This window comes from Piliocolobus tephrosceles, chromosome 1 (genome assembly GCF_002776525.5).
Source record: "Piliocolobus tephrosceles isolate RC106 chromosome 1, ASM277652v3, whole genome shotgun sequence".
Lineage (NCBI taxonomy): Eukaryota > Metazoa > Chordata > Mammalia > Primates > Cercopithecidae > Piliocolobus > Piliocolobus tephrosceles.
The window spans coordinates 86,762,046-86,777,615 of NC_045434.1; the positions used below are offsets into that span (position 1 = coordinate 86,762,046).

Genomic DNA, 15,570 nt, shown 5'->3' on the forward strand with positions numbered 1-15,570 from the left:
ATTTTAAAATTGTGGCACAAACACCAAGGAAAAAAAAGAAAGGAAAAGCTTGAACAACAACAAAAATATTAAGAACAACCTATAAAAAGTTTCTGGGTAGCAGCCATTAGGGTAATGTAGTGTCTGCTGGCATCTTTTTTGGCATCTGCAATTGAAAGAGAGGGTGAAAAAAAGAAAAAGAAGCAAAGAAGGGAGGAAAGACAATGGCACGTGGCATTTCAAAAGAAAGGACTCCTGTGTATCTTTGATCCTGCCTTCTGCACACTTCTCTGAGCAATCAAGCTGAAGGTAAACATCTAAAAGAAATGACACTTAATGGTTCGACAGGCATCCATTGTCCTCCAAAGTGAGACAAGACAGTATATTCTATTAAAAAAAAAAACTATGTGTGTATCCAGAGCAACACATTTAAAACCATAGTATTAATACATATAATCCTTCATCAAAAACTACAAACTTAACTTAAGCTGATGATGGCTTAAATCGAACGATGTGTCCTGATTGTATCAGTGGAGAGAAAAACTTGACCAAGAATGGATCTAGGATAAAGCCCATTGTAACCTGGGGAAAAATTCAGGAGGGAGGTATGAATTGGGGGTCGGGGAAAAAGGGAAATCAGTTTTGTTTTGCTCCATAGAAAAGAAAAAGACAGAAAGAGAGAGAGAGAGAGAGAAAAAGCCTTATCATTGTGAGTGCATGACTGAGAATTTAAAATACATTGAGTCACAAGGTTTTGCCTAAAAAAAAGATAGAGAGGAAATGTGCTGGGACTTCAGCATCCTCTGTATTTCCTCTGAATAGTTTAAATAAAATCATAATATTTACCATAAACTCTGTGGACATGCTCACACAGAGTCCAGGAAAGCAATAAATTAGTATTATGCAAATTGTTTTCCACAGAAATACAGTCCTTGTATATCTTCAATAGCCCACCAGGGAAGGGCAGGGTGTGTGTCTAGGAGGCACAATTAGACCAGATTGTACTACTTCAGGTTCAACTGGAGGATGGTGTCCTTGACGGCAGCAAAGACAAAGTGGATATTCTCAGTGTCTGTGGCGCATGTGAAGTGAGAGTAGATAATTTTGTCACTGTCTGGGTTCAGGTCCACAAACATCTTCAGAAGCAATTCCAGGGCTGCCTGGGCATCTCTCTGGGGTCCATCATATTCTGGGAAGTAGTCGACTAGATGGGAATACATGATTTTCTCCTCTAGAAGATCTTTCATGTTTAAGAACAGAATAAACGAGGAGTTCTGGAACCAGGAACATGTGATAATTGTTCTAAAGAGAGCCTTGCTTTCCTCCATTCGGTTCTCATTGTCTGACTCCAGGAGAACTTGATCATATTCACTAAGCACTACTAGAAACATGATAGAGGTGACATTTTCAAAGCAGTGTATTCATTATCTTCTCTCTGACTTTGGGTCCCCTACATCGACCATTCTGAAAATGACACTTTGTAAATCAAAGGGTTATTCCATGATCCCTGCGGTGGAGACTCGAACTCTAAGCACATCCTCTTGCGTAGGCAGGTAGGCAGGGTCAGCTACGTGTCCAAGTCATTGAGATAGTATTTGGTAGAGTCAGATAATTGATATTCTCGTCTATCATAGCATTCCTGGATTCCAGGATCATTCCATAAACGCTTTATTGCATCTACATATGGATTCTCAAAAGCAGACACGTTCTCCACATCAGCTTCTCGAACTAATTGTGGATGAGCCTTACTGTGCTCATACTTGTACTGGATCTTGAGTGTGTCCATGGCTCTGATCATGGCCTGCATGGCCATGAAGATGTTCTGACAAACCAGCTTGGTGAAGCCCCTTTTATCTTCATTAGAGTATCCTGACCCATGGATGATTCTCATCTGCTTGATAAATGTGCTCTTGCCACTCTCTCCTATCCTGAGCAGCAGCAGCTTGAGCTCCCGGCGGGCGACCCGCTTGTCCCTGCGGAGCTGCTGCTCGATCTGGTCGTTGATCCGTCGTTCTTCCTTGGCCTCCTCGCTCAGGCAGCACGCCTTGATGGACTCCAGAGTCATTCTTCCAACGTGCCTCCGCTGCAGCCCTGCCAGGACCCCCTGCTCACAGCGCGCAAATACACCCTCCCGCCCTCGCTCCCCCGTGGCAGCTGTGGCCACCGAGCCCCAGCTGCCCGGGCGCGCATCCGGGACGAGCTCTGGGAACCGCCGCGGGGGCGGCGGCCACGGCCGGGGCCACCAGGTGGGCAGTGGGCGCGGCGGGAGCGGATGGCCTGGGCCGACGGGAGAAGCGAGGCGGGCGCGGGAGGCAGGCGCTGGCTCGGGGGGGGGCAGGCCCTGGTTCGGCTGGCGGGGGCGCGTGAGAGAAGGCCGCCGCTATCGGCCTAGCTCAGACGCCCTCGCCTCTTTCCCCGGGAATTGGCGGCCAGCCTCGCCCCACTAGCAGCCGCCGCCGCCAGCGAGGCTCCCCTACGCCGTGTGCCTGGCGGGGAGAGCTCATCCATCGGGATGTCCCCGCAGCGAGCGGCCGCCGACGGCTCCCGCGCCGGGCGCGCCCGCTCCTCGCCGCCGCCTGACATGGCTCCCGGGCGCCCTAGGCCCTGTTCGCGCCCACTGCCCGGCTTGCGCGCAAACTCGGTTCCCCTGATTTGGGGTTCTTAGTGCTCAGTTTTAACATTTCTCATTCCCATGTACAAGGTGAGGGTTAAAGTTTGATTTTTTGGGTTGCTCAAATACTGTCCCAAGAGAAAATTCTGTGTATAAATGGCGTATTAAAGCAATGCTTCCGGCAGAAAGGGGCAATGGAGTTTGGGATGGAGGAAGGAATGGCAAATCACTCAAACTGTGTGATTCCATGCACAGAATCCTGTGTTTAGCAGCTCACATCATGCACTTGGAGGGGGATAAGGAGGCTGGGTTCTCCTGCGGCCTTGAAAGGGACTCTCAGGACAGCAGTAGTGGGAACAGAGCAGAGTTCAGAGAGCAAACAGGCGATGGGGACCAGAAGGGCCTGGCAGGGTGGCAGCCCATGGGACACAGAGGTAGACCAGACAGAGGTGACAGCAGCTGCTGGAGACAACAAATAGGGAAGAGAAAAGCAGTGGGGGAAGGAGCTGTCATCATAGGCAGGGAAATAAGAAGTGAGTGCAGCTAAGAGCCATAGATGTGATTACCTTTGTACCCTAAGCTTGCAGGCCAGGGAATCTGCATGCCAGTCTCCACTTCCTGAACGGCAGTTTTCTTTTGATCATCTTTGGTTTTAGGACACTTGAGACATGAATGTGGCCAATGACTTGATGCTCATGTGTGTTGTCAGTTGAGCCTTCAAGAGCATCACCTTCCAGCTGGGGAGGGTTCTTCATTCCAGGAGGCTCTAAACCCAGTTCTGAAAATGAAACCACACCCAACAGTGCTCACTGTCATCGATGATCTTACTGTGACTTTCTCTTCCACCCAAGAGGATCATCAGAGAAGGAAAGTGGCCTTGAACAAGAAAGTCCAAGCGGTAAAGGGAAACCAAGAAGGACATTTTGGTATTTTCTGTATTGTTGATTTTTCATGCATCACCCAGTAATGACAAGATTGCCAGGAGGAAAAGGTGATCCCAACTGACAAACATATTCAAAAAACTTAGGATTAATAAACACAAATAGCTTCCAGGTAGACAAGGCAAAGGCAAGGAAATCACACTGGATACAGACTGTGTTCTGGGAGGGAGGAGATTCTAAAAATCAACATTAAATGAACATATGAGAGAGGAGAATTGGATGCACTAAACATGGGATATTGATGAAATGATCATACAGATAGGTATAATGCATATATCTACATTTTATTAAAAACGTATGCCAAATATGCATAATGTATATGACAAATGACATAAATGCATATATTTATATATAAAAATCTACTGGAAGAAATTACATAGGGATGTGGAAGATGTTGAATTAACATTATAGTCACTACCATTATAATCTGGTCCATTGAAATTGGAAAAAAATTTAGAAAAATAAGACGAATGAGAGAGGGAAGACGTGGTGAGAAACAAATGCCCTATTAGACAGCAGGGAGAAGTCACCAGGTAAAGAAGAATGAAACAAAGGGCATTCACTCTGTCTTCTTGCCTGGAGCCTGGTTAGTGCTCTCGACTCCTGGGGAAGCCAGCAGGTGAGAGTGTTGGAGCCAGCGGGGTGAGTCCTGACTGGGGGTGTGGGAATCCATGAAGAAGCAAAAGAGACATCAGTGGGAAGAAATCAGTTTAAATACTCAAAGTTATCAGGCCACGTGTCAGGGACTACACATCCCCTGACACTCACTGAGTGTCTTCCATGTGTCCTCTCCAGGGACACAGATGGTGCTCATTACATTACATGACCCTCCCTCCTGAGGACATGGGTCTCCTTATTCCTCAGCTGGGGACATCACTTAACAGGTGAGCATCAGGCAGCCCCAAGGGATCCAGGAGGAGATATTGAGTGGGACAGAGAGTAAGGATGAACACGACCCAGGGTTTTAAGGAAATCTGAGCAGAAGTGGATCCCTGTGAGAAGAAAATGGAGGACATGGCCATGGACATGAGTGGAGATGATGAACTAAATGGAGTTTCATAAAAGAGACAGATTTATATACTTTAAATGAGAAGGTCGCCCTTTTATTCTTTTATTTCAAAACAAGGGGAGAAAACACAGCAAGAAGCAAGAGACTGACTTATGGGCCCAGGATTTGCACTTTTACTGAATGTGCCTAATAGGTTGTTACTGAAAATCCTTGACGGGAAAATTGACTTAAAAAGGGATGCTGACGGAGGGGAAGAAAACTGGCAAAAGAGACTTTCTAAGAAAACACAGGAAGGGGGTCCCTAGAAAGTAGAGATCCTAACAGTTACTCCTCCTCAGATGAAACTGCACGTGAAGTCACTTCCTAAGTGCTAATTTAACAGAAAGGTAACATAATTAGATAACATGTATTCATAGATTTATTGAGCAATATTTATTGAATTAGCCTTTTGGAAATTATCATAATTAATGCTATCAACAATGATTGAATGAAGATATTATTTTTCAGGTCTCTCAGATGACAGAACTGAGATGTAAAGACCAATACCACAAATGACTTGGCCGAGGTGAATAATGAGTAAGGGTTAAACCTAGGACCTGAGAGAGATTTGATCCTAAACCCCAGGCTCTTGCTCACCTCACTGGGTTGGAACATTGTGGATTTCTACTTGACTCTGAGGGAGCACGAAGAGACCCCATTGCCTCCTCCCCTCACAGCACCATGATCACCAACACCTGGATTAGAGCTTCCTGGTCCCCTTTCCTTCCCTACCTTGGAAGGGCCATTGCTTCCCAGGATCAGCGTTGGCTGTGAAGCTGCAGGTGGTGCCTAACTAAGCCATAGCCACAGTCAAACCCTTGATCCAGTTGTAGTCACAGACAATTGGGCACCAGGGTTCTCGGCTCTGGCTGTGCCTGTGAAGCCTCCACTTCCGACAGGTGGTGGCTCAAGTCTCCACTCCAAGGTCTGTGGGGACAGGCCACCTGGGTGGGAGCTGAAAGGAGAAGGGGCTTCAGTAGGAACGCTCTCAGTTTTCCCTTTGTTAATCATGCCCAGAACACCCATCTCTGGCATTTCCGCCTCTGAGGTGAGCCACCCAGTGGCCCAGGCCACAAAGACAGACATCATGTAAATGGGTGATGTCACTTCCTGTCTGTGCCTGGGGATGCTGAGATGGAAGGTACCCAGGCTGGATGTCATTGAAGTGAAAAACCCCCACTTCAGCCCAGAGGACTTTGGATTGGCTAACAACGCCATGCCGATTATTCTGTTATTATTAATTTCCATCCTGCAGCCTAGAAAGAATGTTCTAGAGAGCCTTCAGAGCATAGGAAATGCTGTTTTTCTCAGCACACAGGAGTATAAGAAAGGGTGAGGACTCAGAGCCTCAAGGCTTTGGGATGGAACCACAGAAAAGGGTTTTGGGACACTGTAGACCAGCAGTCTCCAAACTTTTTGCCCCAGGGACTGGTTTCGTGGAAGACAATTTTTCCTTGGTCCAGGGGTGGGGGATGTGAAAAGAGGGAAGGATCACTTCTGAATGAAACTGTTCCACCTCAGATCATCAAGCATTAATTAGATTATCATAAGGAGCACACAACCTAGATCCCTTTCATGCACAGTTCACAACAGGGTTTGTGCTTCTATGAGAATCTAATGCCACCGCTGATCTGACAGGAGGCGGGGCTCAGGCTGGAATGCTCACTTGCTGGCCCCTCATATCCTGCTATGCGGCCTGGTGCCTAACAGGCCCAGGGGGCTTGGGGCCCCCTGCAATATACCAAATACTACATGAGGTGAACTTTTTTAGGGTTCTGGAACATTTTGAATTTCCGCTGCCTATAATGGTTTTACCACCTACCCACACATACACATCTTGTTGCCATATAGTGGGTGTCCGCAGCCATAAGCAATGTTGTAGAGGGACCAGTCCCCTCACGGACACTTAGGGGCCACAGGTATTACCGATCAGCGTGTGTGGTTCTGTAGGGAGATAACACTGAGCACAGTCCTCATCTTACCCACTCCTCCAGTGGGGTCCGGGCAGCACCCCTCATAAAAATTATCGCTATTTCCACAGGAAGAGGAAATCACACTCTCAGAAAGTGGACTAAATGTATTGTGATTTGCAGTGGTTTTCTTTTTCTTTTTTTTTTCCAAGGCCGAATCTCGTTCTGTTGCCAACGCTAGAGTGCAGTGGTGCCATCTTGGCTCACTACAATGAGATTCTCCTGCCTCAGCTTCCCAAGTAGCTGAGATTACACGGACGCACCACCACCCCCGGTTAATTTTTGTAGTTTTTTTAGTAGAGATGGGTTTCACCATGTTGGCCAGGGTGGTCTCAAACTCCTGACCTCAGGTAATCTGTCTGCCTTGGCCTCCCAAAGTGTTGGGATTACAAGCGTGAGCCACCGCGCCCGGTTCTTTTTTGAATGTTTGGAAGAGTTCAGCTGTGAAGCCATTTGGTCCTGGGCTTCTCTTTTTTGGGAGGTTCTTCAGTCCTTTTATTTTAGTTATTGGTCGTTCAGGCTTTCGGTTTCTTCTTGATTCAATCCTCGTAGGTTGTATGTTTCTAAGAATTTATCCATTTACTCTAGGTTATCCAATTTGATGGCATAGAGCTGTTAATAATAGTTTCTTATGATCCTTTTTACTTGTGAGGCTTCTGTTTTAATGCCGCCACTTTCATTTCAGATGTTATTTATTTGACTTTTCTGTATTTTTTTCTTAGTTATTTCAGCCAAGAGTTCGTTAATTTTACTTTTTCCAGAAAAACAACTTGGGTGTGAGAGGCCTACGTTGGATCACCGGAGGCCAGTAGTTCTCAATCAGCCTGGGAAGAATAGTAAGACGTTGTCTCTCCTAAAAAGAGAAAGAGAAAGAGAAAGAGAAAGCAAAAGCAAAAGGAAAAGGAAACAAAAAACAAAAAACCAGCAACTCAGTTTTATTTTTCTGTAGTATTTCTATTCTTCAATTGATTGACTTCTGCATTGATTTTTGTTTCCTTTCTTTAGTGAACTTTGGATTTATTTTGTTGTTGTTTTTTCCTGGTTTCTTGAGGTGTAATGTGTATTTGAAATCTTTCTTCTTTTTTAATGTATGCATTTATGGTTATAAACTTGACTCTTAGAGCTATTTTTGCTGTTCTAAGATTTTGTTATGTTTGCTTTCACTTTTGTTTGCCTCAATATATTTTCAAATTTCCCTTTTGATTTGTTCTTTGATCAATCAGTTGTTCAGAGGCATGTTGTTTAATTTCCATGTATTGTTGAATTTTCCAGTTTTCCTTGTGTAGTTAATTTTTAGTTTCATACCATTATGGTCAGAAAAGATAACTGATCAGATTGGAATCATTGTTAATTTATCTAAGATGTACTTTTCATTATTTTAATTGATGTATAATAGTTGTTCACATTTTGGGGATACACATGATATTTTGGTAAATGTATACAATTTGTAATGATCAAATCAGTGTAAGTAGTATATTTGTCACTTCAAAACTTTATCTTTTCTTTATGTTAGGAATATCCCAATTCTTCTCCTCTAGTTATTTAAAAATATTCAGTAAGTTATTTTGAATTATAGTCTCCCTAATATACTATCAAATACTAGAACTTATTCCTTCTATTTAACTATATTTTATATGCATTAACCAGTATCTTTTCTTCCTTCTCCCCTATCTCCTTCACAGCCTCTGGTAACCACTAATTTTTATATGTGAAATGACACATGAATTCAATTTTTTCTACTTGTTTATTTTTATATGGTTACAAATATGTCACATCCATTGCTTAAAAAGAAAATTCTCAATCATTTGTTGAAATATTATGCATCATTTTTAAATACATTGCTTTTCCAATATTTTCAAAAATCTGTTCTCAATATATGTATTGGTTTATATTTGGACTCTATTTTCTTTTGATCCATTTAATTGATCACATGCCAAAGCATTCTGTTGTGGCCGTTACAACTCTATGATTGTTCTTTAAATCAGTTGGAGCTAGCTGTCCAATTTTGTTCTTCGTTATACAGGCATTTTTGTTATGCTAGCTCATGTTAATTTTGGAATCAGCTGAGCATTTTCTACCAATGATGCATGTTGAAATTTTGAGTTGGATTGCATTGAATTCATAGATCAAATTAGGGGAAATGAGCATCTCAACAATATTCTTATACATGAACAAACAATATTTTTCCAGTTATTAGACCTGCACTATGTTCTCTGTGAAATATGCTCTAATTTTCAGTCATATTCATATTTATGGATTTTATACACTTGACATTATCGTAAGTGGTATTCCTTTTACATTTAAATTCTGCCATGCAGTTGCATAAATATAATTTATTTTTGCATATTGACCTTATATCCTGCTAGAAACAAATGTTTTTCGGATTCAGGTTTGATTGGCCAATGGCAATATCTTAGGAAACTTGCATATTTACCAGGTATGAAGAATCTTTCTCATTTCAATTGGAGCTTTATCACCAGCCCAAGGGAGAGGAAAGTCCTAACCCATATCAAGTTCTGAGGTTGGGAAGAGTTTGTACTTCGTAGACAAATGCATGTGAAATGTTCTGTATGTTCACCGGTAAGTTTTCCTTAAGATTATTCATGCAGTTGATAAGGCTGCCCACTTGCACTTGTGTTTAGCTGCAATACTATAGTTGTAAAATTTAGAAGCCAATGTTCTCCCTTAGTTTAAAATGTAATATTGAAGAATCTACTCCAGCATTATGTAGTGCCAGAAACTTTGGGATGATATGCAATGATATGTCCAGCAAATATGAGTTTGTACCTGATCCTTATTAGTCTTATTTCTGATGTGATCTACTATAAAATGAGACCACTGAGAGCTTTAAAATAATTAATAATGCCAAGCTGAGGAGGTTAGTTTGTGGGATATTCAGGAGCCATAGGAAACAGTAGTTCCTACTCTGTAACTCAAGTGGGAGTCCACTCTTCAGTGTGTCAGCATCAAGACCCTGATCTGCAGTGGAATTTGCAGCCCCCTGCTGTGTCAGCTTCCTTACTTCAAGGGAGGGTGAAAGCCTTCAGTTCCTTAGGTCACAACTGACACATGGAGCACATTTGGTACCTCTTCAGTTACTGACCTTTATGCCCAATCATGTCAGGCTTGCTCACCTGAGAGATTCACAAGATCACATTCCCAATGCATCAGATCACTGTGTCACACACACACACACACAAAGCATTTATTTGTCATTATGTATCTCTCCTGAATTTCCACCTTGATAGGCAACATGGCTCACAAGCAGCTTTAAATTTGGTTTCTCAAATGTCTGTCTAATTGTTTACAGAAGTCCAGTTACTCAAATGAATTTATCTTACATCTGGTTGTCTATTGTTCCATGCTGTGCCTCTGTGACGTAAACCAAGAGTCAATATATAAAAAGATTTATTTCCAATAGTTTATAACCAACCAATAAATAGTATGCATCTTATATACAGTTCAGTGCATTGGGTTGCCAGTCTCCTTCCTTCTTTTACCTGATTTTTGTTGGAACTGGAGATGATGTAATGTTATGGGTCACTTCTATTAGCGTCCCTGGACTACAGTTCTACTATCTACTTTTTAAGCTCTTTTACCTTGTTATTATAAGATCTGCATATTTGTGAGCATCATTTATGTTATTAATAGTTAACCTCTATGGTAGTCACTTCTTTGGTTAGGTCAGAGACTAAAATCTGAAAATTAGAAATTCATTCTTTATTTCAGGTGTGTGTGCTGTTGTGTTGATCCCTCTCCTCTCTCAGAAAAGTCATTGTAGGCTCAAGTTGATGAAGGGACAGACTGTGAAAGAATGGATGCAGAGCGTGGACTAACTATGTAGTGCCCACTGAATCGAAAATGTTGCTAAAGTCGCTTTTGTACGATTATCTGACATTCCTCTGAGTCACTTCGTCTGCTGTTTAAAAACCCCAGAGCATTTTCTTCACCGTCTTGTGGCCATCGTTATAAACTCCACTCTGCTCCTCCTATGTCAACTGCCACACAGTCTGTTTCATTGCATGGCCCTAAAGGCAGAGCCATTTTTCCAACTTTAAGTGCACTAAGGGTATCCTGTTTCTGCAAAACCAATGGATGTTACTGGTTCTCTTAGGTTTTTTTGTTTTTGTTTTTGTTTTGACATATAAGGCCATAATTGGAGTAATGTGAAAAATATTTTTCCTCCAGAACGTATTAGATGCTGCTATAGACAATATTTTTTCTATCATTACACTATAATGTATCCCAGCTATGCATTTTATATTTCCTAAAACTTCACTTCTGAGAAGGCCCTTCATGTGTTTTTAAAAATTCATGGCCCACCCAGCAGCATTACTAAGTCTTTTCTAGTCTAGCCTCGTGGTCTTTCTGTTGATTTTCCCACTGTCAACATGTAATCTGTGAAATGAAACAAACAGAGGGGATCCAGGCTGAGACTTGGTGACATTCAATTCATCGACCCTTTCACCAGAATGCACCTGTGGGTGTTGGCTACTGATTTTCTCATCTCCAGGCACCTCAGGCTGAGCTGGGAGCAGAAATCTCAAGCTGTTGTCACTAAGGACTCTTCTGGGCTTCCTCTGTATCACCCACCGTAGCTAGCATAACGCTTTACCCACAGGGGCTCAGCAGATGCATTTGTTGAGCTCAACAAATTGAGAATCCAAGTTGTCTTGATAAGGAGAGATGTTATAGTGTAGAGAACTGGATAGGGTAAGCAGAGGAACAAAACAGGTTGTCATTTTGTTGTTGTTGTTGTTGTTTCTAATAGTACAAAAATTGTGACTGACAACTGCTGGGGAATCCTAAGGTAAGACTTTAGTCCCTGACCCCCCCTACTTTCTCATTACATTCATGGAAGCTGCTTTACTCCTTTCCACCTTAGTTATTTAATCTATAACTAGAGGATAAAATACACAATTTTTAAATGCTAGTACTGTGACTGATACAGAATTTATTTTGGACATGGGTGAATCTTGAAGTCTGCAAAGCATTTAAATTACCAGACAGAGGCCGGGTGCGGGTGGCTCACACCTTTAATCCCAGCACTTTGGGAAGCCAAGGTGGGCAGATCACCTGAACCCAGGAGTTTGAAACCAGCCTGGCCAACATGGTGAAAGCCCGTCTCTACTGAAAATATAGAAAATTAGCCAGGCGTGGTGGCACAGGCCTGTAGTCCCAGCTACTCAGGAGGCTGAGGCAAGAGAATCACTTGAACCTGGAGGCAGAGGTTGCAGTGAGCCGAGATCATTCCATTGCACTCCAGCCTGGGCAAAAAGAGTGAAACTCCATCACCATATACATATATATATAAATAAAACCAGACAGAAGATAGATCATCTGTGATTACTATGTGAAGGACAATTTTAGAATACTTGGTAAACTCACCTCTTTCTTTTCACAGCTGGCCAGGCCATAGTCAGTAGCTACTGATACCTTGAATACCTTGGCTGTGTTAACTGTTTTGACCCAACATGGAGCCAAGTTGTTGGTTGTCCTTTGAGATGCTGACATCTGGCTGAAGTCCAGGGTCACTGGCCCAGGACAGGTCATTCAGCTGTTTAAAAAAAAAAAAAAAAAAAAAAACAGAAAAGAGACCAGGCCATCCACTGAGGTCATCTCCATGCAGCATAGACCACTGGTTCCAATGAACTCACCATCACCATACTTCTCAGGAATTGCTGGTCACTAGACTGAGAGTTCTGTGACAGCTGAGATCACGTCTTACTGATCTCTGTGTTCACGGTGCCCAGCTCAGGGTCTAGCACTGAGGGAGTTCTCAGGAGAGTGTTCATCAATTATTGAATGAAAGTGATTGCAAACCTCCTCTCACCTGCATTCCTGTCCCAAATGTCCTATTGGGGGTGCTGCTGAGACCAGCCCTTACCTTACACCATTCATGCCCCAGGATCCTTCTCCATGAGACATTGGAGGAAAATGAGTCTGTTCTGAGGAATTCCTCTTGTGGTTCCCCCTGTCATTAGGAGCAATGTCTGCACCTAAACTCCCATTCTCTGGGTTGCCACAACTCCCCAGTGTGGGGGAACTTCCATATTTTCTTAAAATGCTATGCTTATGTTCTTTCTCTCATGGGCTTGAGTTCCTTTAGGGAGACATTAATATCTGAATCCCAAGTGTTTAACACAGTGTAAAGAAAATTAAACATCCAATAAATATTTATGAGATACCATTTGGAAACCTCCTTCAACTGTAAGTACAGAAGAATATTGTAAGTATCACTGCTTTGTATACTAGCAAGGGACACTTACTCTAGCACCTGAACTAGGGCAGAGCTTTTTAATGTAAGAATGAATGTCTCCAACCCTTCTCCCAACATGGTTATTCCCTCTAACCCACACTGACCTGAAGAGCATCCACTGCTACGGCAGCCTCAAGGTCGAGATTCCTGGGTCTGGGGGAGGGGGGGCTCATGGTCGCATCTTCCCCCTCTTGGAGTTGCTGCTGCCCCTCACTATAAACCAGCTCTGATCCACCCCATGGCTCTCCCTGTCCAGGGGCAGGGAATTTGGGGAAAGACAAAAATATTCTAAAGTGTGACTCTGCTGATGTCTGCGCAATTCTAGAAACCTCCTTAAATGATTACTTCATAGAGTTAAAATTGGTGAGTTTTATTACAAGTAACTTTTTATTTTTTATTTTTATTTATTTTTTCAGACAGAGTTTCACTCTGTCACCCAGACGGGAGTGCAATGGCGTGATCTTGGCTCACTGCAACTTCCGCCGCCTGGTTTCAAGAGATTCTTCTGCCTCAGCCTCCTGAATAGCTGGGATTACAGGCACGCGCTACCACACCTAGCCAATTTTTGTATTTTTAGTAGAGATGGGGTTTCACCATGTTGGTCAGGCTGATCTCGAACTCCTGACCCTGTGATCCACCCACCTCAGCCTCCCAAAGTGCTGGGATTACAGGCTTGAGCCACCACGTCTGGCCACAAGTAACTTTTTAAACGAAATGTCTGGTTTCAACTCTGGCATATAAAGAGGTGGGAAGTCACCATTTGTCCTCACAACAAGAAAAAAGGTGAACAAACTGAAAACCAACAACTCTTCTTAGATGGCCAGAGAATTGAGGTCACTGCCACCCTGAAAACTAGAAAGACAGGCAAACACAGGGCGTCACAGCTTGCCAGGAACAGAAGCTGCTGGAGCCAGCACCTGGGAGGAGCACTTAAATGGTATTGACAGATTACTAGAAGCTGAGGGTGGCCTGGTTTCAGCATTAAAAACTCTCTGAGAACCAGCCATGTGGGGATATCGCACTTTCCTAAGTCTGACCACTAGGAACCCAACAAGGTTCTCATGGTGAAGATAAGAAAAAATCCCCAAGGATTGGCTCTGCCAACTTCAGGACACCTTGTAAAGCTACAGTAACCAAAACAGTGTGGAGTTGGTGAAAAAAGGTAAAATAGACTCATAGATGAATGGAAAAGAAAACAGAGCCCAGAAATAGACCTACATAAATATAATAAACTGATCTTTGATAAAGGTGCAAAGGCAATTTAACAGAGCAAGGATGGCCTTTTCAACAAATGGTGGTAGAACACCTGGACACCCACATGAAAAAATAAATAAATGTATACACACAAATCTTATAACTTTCACAAATGGATCTTATAACTACATGTAAGTTTCAAAACCACAGGACTCCTAGGAGATAACACGGGAGAAAAGCCAGGTGACCTTGGGTTTGGTGATGATTTCTTAGAAACAGCATTAAAAGCAAAATCCATGAAAGAAACAAAACTGAAAAGTTGAGCTTCATTACAGTTAAAACCTTCTGCTCTGTGAAAGACACTGTTAAGAGAATGAAAAAACAAGTTACAGACTAAGATAAAATATTTGCAAAATACAGATCTGATGAAGGGCTGGTGTCCAAAATAAACGAAGAACTTCAAACTCAGTAATATGAAAGTGAACAACCCAATTGAAGAGTAGGCAAAAGATCTGAACACCTCACCGAAAAGATGTACAGATAGTAAATAAGTAAATGAAAGAGATACTCAAAATCATTTGTCATTAGAAAATTGCATATGAAAACAATGAGATAACAGAACACACCTATTAGACTGACTAAAATCTGTAAAAAGTGACATTCCCAAAAGCTGTCAAACAGGGCTACAGGAATTGTTGGTGGAGATGCAAAATGGTAAAAAATTGCATATGAAAACAATGAGATAACAGAACACACCTATTAGAGTGACTAAAATCTGTAAAAAGTGACAATCCCAAAAGCTGTCAAACAGGGCTATAGGCATTGTTGGTGGAGATGCAAAATGGTATAATCACTTTGGAAAACAGTTTGGGAGTTTTTGTTTTGTTTTTTCATTTACAAAGCTAAACATAGTCTTACCCTATAATTTTGCAATGGCAGTTTGACCTATTTAGCAAAATGCGAGGAAGGCTTGTGTTCACCAAAAACCTGCACACAAGTATTTACAGCAGTTTTGTTTATTATTGTCAACAACTTGAAGTAACCCAGATGTCCTTCTCAACAAGTGAATGGATAGATAAATTGTGTTGTATCCATACAATGGAATATTAGTGATGAAAAGAAATGAGCTTTTTCATATCCTTTGCACACTTTTTTGATGGGGTTGTTTGTTTTTTTCTTATAAATTTGTTTTGAGTTCTTTGTAGGTTCTGGATATTAGCCTTTTGTCAGATGAGTAGATTGCAAAAATTTTCTCCCATTCTGTAGGTTGCCTGTTCACTCTGATGGGAGTTTCTTTTGCTGTGCAGAAGCTCTTTAGATTAATTAGATCCCATTTAAATGTCTATTTTGGCTTTTGTTGCCATTGCTTTTGGTATTTTAGACATGAAGTCCTTGCCCATGCCTATGTCCTGAATGGTAGTACCTAGGTTTTCTTCTAGGGTTTTTATGGTTTTAGGTCTAACACTTAAGTCTCTAATCCGTCTTGAATTAATTTTTGTATAAGGAGTAAGGAAAGGATCCAGTTTCAGCTTTCCGCATATATGGATATGAACAGACACTTCTCAAAA

The 15,570-nt window shown here is 42.3% G+C and overlaps 1 pseudogene; it reads right to left on the bottom strand.

Annotated features, from left to right (window-relative positions):
• Positions 1-968: 968 nt before the first annotated feature.
• Positions 969-2,044, bottom strand: LOC111544003 (annotated as a pseudogene).
• Between the last annotated feature and the right edge of the window lie 13,526 nt (positions 2,045-15,570).